The 14,973-nt window shown below is 36.0% G+C and overlaps 1 non-coding gene across 1 annotated transcript; it reads right to left on the reverse strand.

Moving 5' to 3' along the window:
* Window positions 1-13,195: 13,195 nt before the first annotated feature.
* Window positions 13,196-13,277, reverse strand: trnas-aga (transfer RNA serine (anticodon AGA)). The gene has a single exon. It is a non-coding gene; the product is annotated as a tRNA-Ser (tRNA).
* Window positions 13,278-14,973: the final 1,696 nt, after the last annotated feature.

Raw genomic sequence — 14,973 nt, forward strand, 5'->3', positions numbered from 1 at the left:
TGATAATCATACTACAACAGTTATTTCAGGAGAAAAAAAATTTGCATATTTTTGGGGAATTTTATTGTGAAAAATCGTCAATAGCGTTAATATTATACACTGTATACTCACCCAAATCATGCTACACAGCAAGGGTCACCTGATAATCATACTACAACAGTTATTTCAGAAAAACGTGTTTTTGTTTATTTTTGGAGAATTTTATTGTGAAAAATCGTCAATAGCGTTAATATTATACACTGTATACTCACCAAAATAATGCTATACAACAAGGGTCACCTGATAATCATACTACAACAGTTATTTCAGGAGAAAAACAATTTGCATATTTTTGGGGAATTTTATTGTGAAAAATCGTCAATAGTGTTAATATTATACACTGTATACTCACCCAAATCATGCTACACAGCAATGGTCACCTGATAATCATACTACAACAGTTATTTCAGGAGAAAAATTTTTTGCATATTTTTGGGGAATTTTATTGTGAAAAATCGTCAATAGCGTTAATATTATACATTGTATACTCACCCAAATCATGCTACACAGCAATGGTCACCTGATAATCATACTACAACAGTTATTTCAGGAGAAAAAAATGTTGCATATTTTTGGGGAATTTTATTGTGAAAAATCGTCAATAGCGTTAATATTATACACTGTATACTCACCCAAATCATGCTACACAGCAATGGTCACCTGATAATCATAATACAACAGTTATTTCAGGAGAAAAAAAAATTGCATATTTTTGGGGAATTTTATTGTGAAAAATCGTCAATAGCGTTAATATTATACAGTGTAGGATGACCAAAATCATGATACACAACAAGGGTCACCTGATAGTCATACTACAACAGTTATTTCAGAAAAATGTGTTTTTGCATATTTTTGGGGAATTTTATTGTGAAAAATCGTCAATAGCGTTAATATTATACAGTGTAGGATGACCAAAATCATGCTACACAACAAGGGTCACCTGATAATCGTACTACAATAGTTATTTCAAAAAAATGTGTTTTTGCATATTTTTGGGGAATTTTATTATGAAAAATCGTCAATAGCGTTAATATTATACAGTGTAGGATGATCAAAATCATGCTACACAACAAGGGTCACCTGATAATCGTACTACAAGACTTATTTCAGGGGGGAAAAAAATTGCATATTTTTGGGGAATTTTATTGTGTAAAATCATCAATAGCGTTAATATTATACACTGTATACTCACCAAAATCATGCTACATTTGCACAACTGAAACATCTGTACATAGTTTTTCATTATTTGATAGGTGATGGCAACTTAACCATTTATTAAGCTTTTCAAAGGATTGACTCAGGTGTGAGCTCCTTTTACAGTATTGACAGTATTGTCTGAAACAATAAACTTTTTTTTCAGAACTGGTTATATATTTGAGCGATTTAAATATTTGCAACATGGGCATTGGTGTTCTCCTTAGGTCCACTATATTTTCTCATTGGTGGATAACATTTGACTTTGAATATAAAAAAATAGCTCGAGGAAAAATTATTAATATATATTCTAACATATGTTCTATATCGTGTCAAGACTATCTCTCCATCCTACATATTCCATATGTGGGGGGGGGGGGGGGGGGTGTTTAGACTGCTTGTGTGCACAATATCCACTTACTTTGAGTTTGGGAGAGCTGGTCTACGGGCCCCTCTCTGGATTGCTGCGACTGTCTTTGCTACCCGGGCTGTTGAAAGCGTGGCGGCTCGTGACACCGGTTTGCCGGTCACACAAGAGATGTCTGGTATGCTCCGGCGGGGGCCGGTACCAGCCCCACAGCCAAGACCACCTCAATTAGGTTCTGCTGCTTCCAGTGATCTACGGGTCCTTTTGGAGGCCAGCCAACGTGTGTGCTCGCTTGGAGGGGCAGTGCCGCAGAGATGAGGCTCCTCTCCAGCAGCACTTAAAGTACCTAGGCCTGCACCTCAACAGGAAGAAGAGCAGGCTCCCGCCCTCACAGTCCACGGAGTTCCTAGACATGTGTTTGGATGCCAGGGCAGGGACTCTTTACTTGACTCCTGTGAGACAGGCCGCCCTCAGGGCTTGCTTGTCCCAGTTCCGGCTGGGGGCCAGGGTGACCTGGAGGCTATGTCTCCGCCTCTTGGGGTTAATGGCAGCCACAGTGCATGTCATACCCCTGGCTCTTCTGAACATGCGCCCAGTGCAGCGCTGCCTCCTGGGCCTTGGATTTTGCCCACAGAGGAATCTGCAGGCCAGCGTATTGGTGATGCGCAGACTGTGTGTGGCTCTCCGCTGGTGGCGGCCGACCAACTTGGCACGTGGGACGGTACTGGGGCTTGTGTTGCGTCGCCAGTTGGTGTCATCAGATGCATCCCTGGTAGGCTGGGGGGCTGTCCACGAAGGCAAGGGCATCAGCGGCCTTTGGCATGGACCCTGGTTAGCGCAGCACATAAATGTTTTGGAGCTGCAGGCTATCCATCTGGCTCTTCTGCACTTCCTGCCAGAGCTACAGGACCGCCATGTGCTGGTGAGAACAGACAGTACAGTAGCGGCGGCATATATCAACAGGCAAGGGGGCCTAGGTTCCCCTCGCCTGTGCAGATTGGCTCGGGCAATATGGGAGTGGGCTCATCCCCAGTTCAAGTCCCTGAGGGCCACATACGTGCCGGGTCGGGAGAACCTTGCTGTAGATCGGCTCACTGGGGGGGACCCCTCCCCGGAGAGTGGCAGCTGCATCCAGAGGTTGTGAGTGGAATATGGGATCGCTACGGCACAGCCGTGACAGATTTTTTTGCATCCAGGGAGAACACTCATTGTCCCCTCTTTTTCTCCATGAGGAGGGACAATCCTCCCTTAGGGACGGATTTGATGGCACATCAGTGGCCACTGGATCTCCTGTATGCCTTCCCTCCCTCCCTCCTGCTGCACCAACTTCTACAGAGAGTCCAGCCTCATCCTGGTGGCCCCCAATTGGCCCCAAATGATTTGGTTTGCCGAGATTCCGCCCCTTCTTCAGGGACAACCGTGGGAGCTACCCATTCGCCGGGACCTCCTGTCCTAGGCCGAGGGAACTCTTTTTCATCCTTTTCCCCAGGGCCTCAGGCTTTGGGCCTGGCCCCTGAGAGGGCCGAATTTCTAGCCTTGGGATTCCCCCAGTCTGTAGTGGCTACTTTGCAGGGGGCCCGGGCTCCCTCGACCAGGGTTGCTTATTCCTATCGTCGGGGGGTGTTTCAATCATGGTGTGCCTCACGACACGTGGATCCCCTCTCCTGTATGGCCCCTGGTATCCTTCAGTTCCTTCAGGAGCTGTTAGAGGCAGGCAAGTCTCCCTCGACGTTGAGGGGGACGGTGGCTACCATAAAGGCGGCCCATGTTGGGCCTCGTAAACTGGCACAGGGTTGTTGTGACCTTATTGCTCAGTTCTTTAGGGGGGCTTGTAGGGTTGCTCCCTCTCCCAGGAGGCCGGGTGTACCCCCATGGGATTTGGAGATGGTTTTGTCAGCCTTGCGGCATGGGTCGTTCGAGCCTCTGGAAACGGTTGAGCTGAAATGGCTTTCGCTCAAGACTACATTCTTGTTGGCTATTGTGTCGACAAAAAGGGTGGATGAGCTACATTACCTTTCCGTGCATGAAGAGTGCTGCCGCTTCTTGCCTGGGAATGCTGGAGTGCTGCGGCGCCCTAATCCTGCATTCGATCCTAAGGTCTGGTCTGAGTCCCACGCCAACTAATCTCTTGAGCTGCGCCCTTTCCGCCCTCCTCAGGATGGGGTATACAGTGTATAATATTAACGCTTGACGATTTTTCACAATAAAACTCCCCAAAAATATGCAATTTATTTTTCTCCTGAAATAACTGTCGTAGTATGATTATCAAGTGACCCTTGCTGTGTAGCATGATTTGGGTGAGTATACAGTGTATAATATTAACGCTATTGACGATTTTTCACAATAAAACTCCCCAAAAATAAGCACATTTTTTTTCTCCTGAAATAACTGTTGTAGTATGTTTATCAGGTGACCCTTGCTGTGTAGCATGATTTGGGTGAGTATACAGTGTATAATATTAACGCTATTGACGATTTTTCACAATAAAATTCCCCAAAAATATGCAAAAAGATTTTTTTCTCCTGAAATAACTGTTGTAGTATGATTATCAGGTGACCCTTGTTGTATAGCATGATTTTGGTGAGTATACAGTGTATAATATTAACGCTATTGACGATTTTTCACAATAAAATTCTCCAAAAATAAACAAAAACACGTTTTTCTGAAATGACTGTTGTAGTATGATTATCAGGTTACCCTTGTTGTATAGCATGATTTTGGTGAGTATACACTGTATAATATTAACACTATTGACGATTTTTCACAATAAAATTCTCCAAAAATAAACAAAAACACGTTTTTCTGAAATAACTGTTGTAGTACGATTATCAGGTGACCCTTGCTGTGTAGCATGATTTGGGTGAGTATACAGTGTATAATATTAACGCTATTGACGATTTTTCACAATAAAATTCCCCAAAAATATGCAATTTTTTTTTCTCCTGAAATAACTGTTGTAGTATGATTATCAGGTGACCATTGCTGTGTAGCATGATTTGGGTGAGTATACAGTGTATAATATTAACGCTATTGACGATTTTTCACAATAAAATTCCCCAAAAATAAGCACATTTTTTTTCTCCTGAAATAACTGTTGTAGTATGTTTATCAGGTGACCCTTGCTGTGTAGCATGATTTGGGTGAGTATACAGTGTATAATATTAACGCTATTGACGATTTTTCACAATAAAATTCCCCAAAAATATGCAAAAAGATTTTTTTCTCCTGAAATAACTGTTGTAGTATGATTATCAGGTGACCCTTGTTGTATAGCATGATTTTGGTGAGTATACAGTGTATAATATTAACGCTATTGACGATTTTTCACAATAAAATTCTCCAAAAATAAACAAAAACACGTTTTTCTGAAATGACTGTTGTAGTATGATTATCAGGTTACCCTTGTTGTATAGCATGATTTTGGTGAGTATACACTGTATAATATTAACACTATTGACGATTTTTCACAATAAAATTCTCCAAAAATAAACAAAAACACGTTTTTCTGAAATAACTGTTGTAGTACGATTATCAGGTGACCCTTGCTGTGTAGCATGATTTGGGTGAGTATACAGTGTATAATATTAACGCTATTGACGATTTTTCACAATAAAATTCCCCAAAAATATGCAATTTTTTTTTCTCCTGAAATAACTGTTGTAGTATGATTATCAGGTGACCATTGCTGTGTAGCATGATTTGGGTGAGTATACAGTGTATAATATTAACGCTATTGACGATTTTTCACAATAAAATTCCCCAAAAATAAGCACATTTTTTTTCTCCTGAAATAACTGTTGTAGTATGTTTATCAGGTGACCCTTGCTGTGTAGCATGATTTGGGTGAGTATACAGTGTATAATATTAACGCTATTGACGATTTTTCACAATAAAATTCCCCAAAAATATGCAAAAAGATTTTTTTCTCCTGAAATAACTGTTGTAGTATGATTATCAGGTGACCCTTGTTGTATAGCATGATTTTGGTGAGTATACAGTGTATAATATTAACGCTATTGACGATTTTTCACAATAAAATTCTCCAAAAATAAACAAAAACACGTTTTTCTGAAATGACTGTTGTAGTATGATTATCAGGTTACCCTTGTTGTATAGCATGATTTTGGTGAGTATACACTGTATAATATTAACACTATTGACGATTTTTCACAATAAAATTCTCCAAAAATAAACAAAAACACGTTTTTCTGAAATAACTGTTGTAGTACGATTATCAGGTGACCCTTGCTGTGTAGCATGATTTGGGTGAGTATACAGTGTATAATATTAACGCTATTGACGATTTTTCACAATAAAATTCCCCAAAAATATGCAATTTTTTTTTCTCCTGAAATAACTGTTGTAGTATGATTATCAGGTGACCATTGCTGTGTAGCATGATTTGGGTGAGTATACAGTGTATAATATTAACGCTATTGACGATTTTTCACAATAAAATTCCCCAAAAATATGCAAAAAATTTTTCTCCTGAAATAACTGTTGTAGTATGATTATCAGGTGACCATTGCTGTGTAGCATGATTTGGGTGAGTATACAGTGTATAATATTAACGCTATTGACGATTTTTCACAATAAAATTCCCCAAAAATATGCAAATTGTTTTTCTCCTGAAATAACTGTTGTAGTATGATTATCAGGTGACCCTTGTTGTATAGCATTATTTTGGTGAGTATACAGTGTATAATATTAACGCTATTGACGATTTTTCACAATAAAATTCTCCAAAAATAAACAAAAACACTTTTTTCTGAAATAACTGTTGTAGTATGATTATCAGGTGACCCTTGTTGTATAGCATGATTTTGGTCATCCTACACTGTATAATATTAACGCTATTGAAAATATTTCAATATAAAATTCCCGAAAAATATGCAAACTTTTTTTTTTTCCTGAAATCACTGTTGTAGTATGATTATCAGGTGACCATTGTTGTGTAGCATGATTTTGGTGAGTATACAGTGTATAATATTAACGCTATTGACGATTTTTCACAATAAAATTCCCCAAAAATAAACAAAAACACATTTTTCTGAAATAACTGTTGTAGTATGATTACCAGGAGACCCTTGTTGTGTTTCATGATTTTGGTGAGTATACAGTGTATAATATTAATGCTATTGATGATTTTTCACAATAAAATTCCCCAAAAATATGCAAAAAGATTTTTTTTCTGAAATGACTGTTGTAGTACGATTATCAGGTGACCCTTGTTGTGTTTCATGATTTTGGTCATCCTACACTGTATAATATTAACGCTATTGACGATTTTTCACAATAAAATTCCCCAAAAATATGCAATAACACATTTTTCTGAAATAACTGTTGTAGTACGATTATCAGGTGACCATTGTTGTGTTTCGTGATTTTGGTCATCCTACACTGTATAATATTAACGCTATTGACGATTTTTCACAATAAAATTCCCCAAAAATAAACAAAAACACCTTTTTATGAAATTACTTATGTAGTATGACTATCAGGTGACCCTTGTTGTGTAGCATGATTTTGGTGAGTATAAAGTGTATAACATAAACGCTATTGACGATTTTTCACAATAAAATTCCCCAAAAATAAACAAAAACACATTTTTCTGAAATAACTGTTGTAGTATGATTATCAGGTGACCCTTGTTGTGTATCATGATTTTGGTCATCCTACACTGTATAATATCAACGCTATTGATGATTTTTCACAATAAAATTCCCCAAAAATATGCAAAAAGATTTTTTTTTCTGAAATGACTGTTGTAGTATGATTATCAGGTGACCCTTGTTGTGTATCATGATTTTGGTCATCCTACAATGTATAATATATACGCTATTTATGATTTTTCACAATAAAATTCCCCAAAAATATGCAAAAACACATTTTTCTGAAATAACTGTTGTAGTACGATTACCAGGTGACGATTGTTGTGTAGCATGATTTTGGTGAGTATACAGTGTATAATATCAACGCTATTGACGATTTTTCACAATAAAATTCCCCAAAAATAAACGAAAAACAAATTTTTCTGAAATAACTGTTGTAGTACGATTATCAGGTGACCCTTGTTGTGTAGCATGATTTTGGTCATCCTACACTGTATAATATTAACGCTATTGACGATTTTTCACAATAAAATTCCCCAAAAATATGCAATAACACATTTTTCTGAAATGGCTGTCGTAGTATTATTATCAGGTGACCCTTGTTGTGTAGCCTGATTTTGGTCATCCTACACTGTATAATATTAACGCTATTGACGATTTTTCACAATAAAATTCCCCAAAAATATGCAAAAACACATTTTTCTGAAATAACTGTTGTAGTACGATTATCAGGTGACCCTTGTTGTGTAGCATGATTTTGGTCATCCTACACTGTATAAAATTAACGCTATTGACGATTTTTGAATATAAAAAATCTCCAAAATTATATCAAAACTAATTTCCCCAAAATAAATGTTGTAGTACGATTATCAGGTGACCATTGTTGTGTAGCATGATTTTGGTCATCCTACACTGTATAGTATTAACGCTATTGATGATTTTTCACAATAAAATTCCCCAAAAATATGCAAAAGCAAATTGTTCTGAAATAACTGTTGTAGTACGATTATCAGGTGACCATTGTTGTGTAGCATGATTTTGGTGAGTATACAGTGTATAATATTAACGCTAGTGACGATTTTTCACAATAAAATTCCCCAAAAATAAACAAAAACACATTTTTCTGAAATAACTGTTGTAGTATGATAACCAGGTGACCCTTGTTGTGTAGCATGATTTTGGTGAGTATACAGTGTATAATATCAACGCTATTGACGATTTTTCACAATAAAATTCCCCAAAAATATGCAAAAAGATTTTTTTTTCTGAAATGACTGTTGTAGTATGATTATCAGGTGACCCTTGTTGTGTATCATGATTTTGGTCATCCTACACTGTATACTATTAACGCTATTGATGATTTTTCACAATAAAATTCCCCAAAAATATGCAAAAAGATTTTTTTTTCTGAAATGACTGTTGTAGTATGATTATCAGGTGACCCTTGTTGTGTAGCATGATTTTGGTCATCCTACACTGTATAATATTAACGCTATTGATGATTTTTCACAATAAAATTCCCCAAAAATATGCAAGAAGATTTTTTTTTCTGAAATAACTGTTGTAGTATGATTATCAGGTGACCATTGTTGTGTAGCATGATTTTGGTGAGTATACAGTGTATAATATTAACGCTATTGACGATTTTTCACAATAAAATTCCCCAAAAATAAACAAAAACACATTTTTCTGAAATAACTGTTGTAGTACGATTATCAGGTGACCATTATTGTGTGTCATGATTTTGGTCATCCTACACTGTATAATATTAACGCTATTGACGATTTTTCACAATAAAATTCCCCAAAAATAAACAAAAACACATTTTTCTGAAATGATTGTTGTAGTATGATTACCAGGAGACCCTTGTTGTGTAGCATGATTTTGGTGAGTATACAGTGTATAATATCAACGCTATTGACGATTTTTCACAATAAAATTTCTCAAAAATATGCAAAAAGATTTTTTTTTCTGAAATGACTGTTGTAGTATGATTATCAGGCGACCCTTGTTGTGTATCATGATTTTGGTCATCCTACACTGTATAATATTAACGCTATTGACGATTTTTCACAATAAAATTCCCCAAAAATATGCAAAAACACATTTTTCTGAAATAACTGTTGTAGTACGATTATCAGGTGACCATTATTGTGTGTCATGATTTTGGTCATCCTACACTGTATAATATTAACGCTCTTGACGATTTTTCACAATAAAATTCCTCAAAAATATGCAAAAGCAAATTTTTCTGAAATAACTGTTGTAGTATGATTATCAGGTGACCCTTGTTGTGTATCATGATTTTGGTCATCCTACACTGTATAATATTAACGCTATTGACGATTTTTCACAATAAAATTCCCCAAAAATATGCAAAAACACATTTTTCTGAATTAACTGTTGTAGTACGATTATCAGGTGACCCTTGTCGTGTATCATGATTTTGGTCATCCTACACTGTATAATATTAACGCTATTGACGATTTTTCACAATAAAATTCCCCAAAAATATGCAAAAACACATTTTTCTGAAATAACTGTTGTAGTACGATTATCAGGTGACCATTATTGTGTGTCATGATTTTGGTCATCCTACACTGTATAATATTAACGCTCTTGACGATTTTTCACAATAAAATTCCTCAAAAATATGCAAAAGCAAATTTTTCTGAAATAACTGTTGTAGTATGATTATCAGGTGACCCTTGTTGTGTATCATGATTTTGGTCATCCTACACTGTATAATATTAACGCTATTGACGATTTTTCACAATAAAATTCCCCAAAAATATGCAAAAACACATTTTTCTGAATTAACTGTTGTAGTACGATTATCAGGTGACCCTTGTTGTGTAGCAGGATTTTGGTCATCCTACACTGTATAATATTAATGCTATTGACGATTTTTCACAATAAAATTCCCCAAAAATATGCAAAAACACATTTTTCTGAAATAACTGTTGTAGTACGATTATCAGGTGACCATTATTGTGCGCCATGATTTTGGTCATCTTACACTGTATAATATTAACGCTATTGACGATTTTTCACAAAAAAATTCCCCAAAAATATGCAAAAGCAAATTTTTCTGAAATAACTGTTGTAGTACGATTATCAGGTGACCATTGTTGTGTAGCATGATTTTGGTGAGTATACAGTGTATAATATCAACGCTATTGACGATTTTTCACAATAAAATTCCCCAAAAATATGCAAAAACACATTTTTCTGAAATAACTGTTGTAGTACGACTATCAGGTGACCCTTGTTGTGTAGCATGATTTTGGTCATCCTACACTGTATAATATTAACGCTATTGACGATTTTTCACAATAAAATTCCCCAAAAATATGCAAAAACACATTTTTCTGAAATAACTGTTGTAGTACGATTATCAGGTGACCCTTGTTGTGTAGCATGATTTTGGTCATCCTACACTGTATAATATCAACGCTATTGACGATTTTTCACAATAAAATTCCCCAAAAATATGCAAAAACACATTTTTCTGAAATAACTGTTGTAGTACGATTATCAGGTGACCCTTGTTGTGTAGTATTATTTTGGTCATCCTACACTGTATAATATTAACGCTATTGACGATGTTTCACAATAAAATTCCCCAAAAATATGCAAAAACACATTTTTCTGAAATAACTGTTGTAGTATGATTACCAGGTGACCCTTGTTGTGTAGCATGATTTTGGTGAGTATACATTGTACAATATCAACGCTATTGACGATTTTTCACAATAAAATTCCCCAAAAATATGCAAAAACACATTTTTCTGAAATAACTGTTGTAGTACGATTATCAGGTGACCATTGTTGTGTATCATGATTTTGGTCATCCTACACTGTATAATATTAACGCTATTGACGATTTCTCACAATAAAATTCCCCAAAAATATGCAAAAAGATTTTTTTTTCTGAAATGACTGTTGTAGTACGATTATCAGGTGACCCTTGTTGTGTAGTATGATTTTGGTCATCCTACACTGTATAATATTAACGCTATTGACGATGTTTCACAATAAAATTCCCCAAAAATATGCTTAAACACATTTTTCTGAAATAACTGTTGTAGTATGATTACCAGGTGACCCTTGTTGTGTAGCATGATTTTGGTGAGTATACAGTGTATAATATCAACGCTATTGACGATTTTTCACAATAAAATTCCCCAAAAATATGCAAAAACACATTTTTCTGAAAGAACTGTTGTAGTACGATTATCAGGTGACCATTGTTGTGTATCATGATTTTGGTCATCCTACACTGTATAATATTAACGCTATTGACGATTTCTCACAATAAAATTCCCCAAAAATATGCAAAAAGATTTTTTTTTCTGAAATGACTGTTGTAGTACGATTATCAGGTGACCCTTATTGTGTAGTATGATTTTGGTCATCCTACACTGTATAATATTAACGCTATTGACGATTTTTGAATATAAAAAATCTCCAAAATTATATCAAAACTAATTTCCCCAAAATAAATGTTGTAGTATAATTATCAGGTGACCCTTGTTGTGTAGCATGATTTTGGTCATCCTACACTGTATAATATTAACGCTATTGACGATTTTTCACAATAAAATTCCCCAAAAATAAACAAAAACACATTTTTCTGAAATAACTGTTGTAGTCCGATTATCAGGTGACCCTTGTTGTGTAGCATGATTTTGGTGAGTATACAGTGTATAATATTAACGCTATTGACGATTTTTCACAATAAAATTCCCCAAAAATATGCAAAAAATGTTTTTCCTGAAATGACTGTTGTAGTATGATTATCAGGTGACCCTTGTTGTGTAGCATGATTTTGGTGAGTATACAGTGTATAATATTGACGATATTGAAGACTCTTGAATATAAAAAATCCCCAAAATTATATCAAAACTAATTTTCCTAAAATAAATGTTGTAGTATGATTATTAGGTGACCCTTTTTGTGTAGCATGATTTTGGTCATCCTACACTGTATGATATTAACACTATTGACGATTTTTCAAAATAAAATTCCCCAAAAATATGCAAACTTTTTTTCCCCCCTTAAATAACTGTTGTAGTATGATTATCAGGTGACCCTTGTTGTGTAGCATGATTTTGGTGAGTATACAGTGTATAATATTAACGCTATTGACGATTTTTCACAATAAAATTCCCCAAAAATATGCAAAAAATGTTTTTCCTGAAATGACTGTTGTAGTATGATTATCAGGTGACCCTTGTTGTGTAGCATGATTTTGGTGAGTATACAGTGTATAATATTAACGCTATTGACGATTTTTCACAATAAAATTCCCCAAAAATATGCAAAAAATGTTTTTCCTGAAATGACTGTTGTAGTATGATTATCAGGTGACCCTTGTTGTGTAGCATGATTTTGGTGAGTATACAGTGTATAATATTGACGATATTGAAGATTTTTGAATATAAAAAATCCCCAAAATTATATCAAAACTAATTTTCCTAAAATAAATGTTGTAGTATGATTATTAGGTGACCCTTGTTGTGTAGCATGTTTTTGGTCATCCTACACTGTATGATATTAACGCTATTGACGATTGTTCACAATAAAATTCCTCAAAAACATGCAAAAAGATTTTTTATGAAATAACTGTTGTAGTGTGATTATCAGGTGACCGTTGGTGTGTGGAGTGAATTTGGTGAGACTACAGTGAATAAAAGTGGAGATATTGAATATTTTTTGCTATGGTACTGCATTTTGTAGACGGTCCCTAAGTGCTTGCCTCTCTGCCCGCAGCGCATAGAGAGCAATACATTTCCTGCAGCCTGGAGGACGACTCGTTTTGGCGAAAATGATTTTGTAGTCAATAGTCTACCTTACTACGATAGGAAAGAGACATTTTTTATGTTTTAACAATGTTTCGTTTATGAGCTATTGATCGCTGAAGTTCGAATCTGCCATCTCTTTCTAACTTTACCCAAGTATGCGATTTGACATAAAGTTTCGTTGTCGGCAGGATTCGAACCTGCGCGGGGAGACCCCAATGGATTTCTAGTCCATCGCCTTAACCACTCGGCCACGACAACCTGCAAAACTCTATTTTAACGTTGTAATTCATTTTAAAAAAAAATTATATATATATATTACAATTGCATTCTAAATTTAGTCGGATGTAATACCTGCCTGCACATAATGCGGGTTATAATGCGGATTGAGACAGACTAAAGTGAAACTATGAAGTGTACGTCTGTTGGCAGAATAATTAGTGTTTGCATCAGAACATATAAGAAGTCATCATGGTGAAATAAAAGTAGCAGACACATACATGCAACAAAGCACATGCAATTCATATGTGTGTCCTCTCTTTTAACACAGAATGTAATCAGGTCGATTTCATTGACAGTGACTAACACGTTTCTGAGTAGCATGTAAACGCCACTAGATGGGGCAGTTGTAGCAGGATCTTACATTTGAATGAAAGTCATTCACTGTGTGTTTTGATGTGTAACAAGGTAATTCTCATCCATATGTATGTTAAAGGTTTTTTCCAATGTTTAAAACTTTGTTAGTAACTCTGTTATGTACATGAAACTGAATGAGATCATAACAACTTCAACAACCAGAAAAATATTGATGACTATAAGAACATAAATACAAATGTATATGTATCTTTTTTTTAAAGTAGAGTTCACATTGTTTCTCTCCTATTTTCTTTCCCTTAAAGACAAATGGCAGACAATGGAGGATAACATTTATTACTTAATAAAATGAATGATGTAAGCAGAACAACCAGTGGCGGCTGGCCAATAGAGGGTGATAGGGCGCCGCCCTCCCCTAGTTATTTTTATTTTTATTTTAAAAATTAAAAAATGAAAATGAACAATAATCACTTATTTTAAGTAAATTGTGTGTTTAAATTTGCAACAACATATCATATATAAAATATAAATCATAACTTTCGGAGAAAAAAGCTCCCTGCTGAGTGTGGAGGTTGTTGCCAACTTGCTTGTTCTTGCCGGACAGTGACCTCTTTCAAGGTTGTGCAAAACAGACAGGATTTCTACTTTTGCCTGTTGCCGCCGCTCCCTATTTAATCGATGCAACATTGGCACAAGGCTCAATGCAAAGCGATATGCCTCATCCAGCTCCCCATCAGGCATATGAGGTTTCGGCACCGGCTGCTCCAGCAAAGACATCAGCCGCTCCCCAATGTCTGTGTCATGTCTTTGTGCTCTTCTGGTTTCCCGGGGAACTTGCCCTGGAAACAGTCGGTGTTGAAGTTGTGTCCCTGGGGCTACGGGACCTAGAGGGTCTCCCCTTGGAGGTAGATGGTGCTGAGGTTGATGGAGCTGGAGATGTAGAGGGTTGTTGTAATGTAAAATGTTGTAATGCTGGACCAATCCTCAGACCCTGATAGTGACTGAGGGTTACCAGACCTTTCTTCGTCAACTTGTGACCGGCTCAAATTGCTTTTTGAGCCATATAAAAACAAACAGCATAAACAAAAAAGAAAAAAAAATAGTCTGTGCAATTCTATCATGTCATTGGAACAATTTGCATATGAACATAATAGTTTTATATGCAAGTTCTCACCACTTTAACAGTACCCTTTTAAGATACAATTTTTTTTTTTACAGTAGTAGTCACCAATACTGTTTACTTTTGTTATGATTAATACAGACCTTCTTGGTTGGATATAGGGCATGAGGAAGGACATGATCTCTGAATACTTCCATTCCTTCTGTGTGCCACCTGCAGATCCACTTGGAAGGCTTTTCTTCC

The sequence above is a fragment of the Scomber scombrus genome, chromosome 20 (genome assembly GCF_963691925.1).
Source record: "Scomber scombrus chromosome 20, fScoSco1.1, whole genome shotgun sequence".
In the NCBI taxonomy this organism is placed as follows: domain Eukaryota; kingdom Metazoa; phylum Chordata; class Actinopteri; order Scombriformes; family Scombridae; genus Scomber; species Scomber scombrus.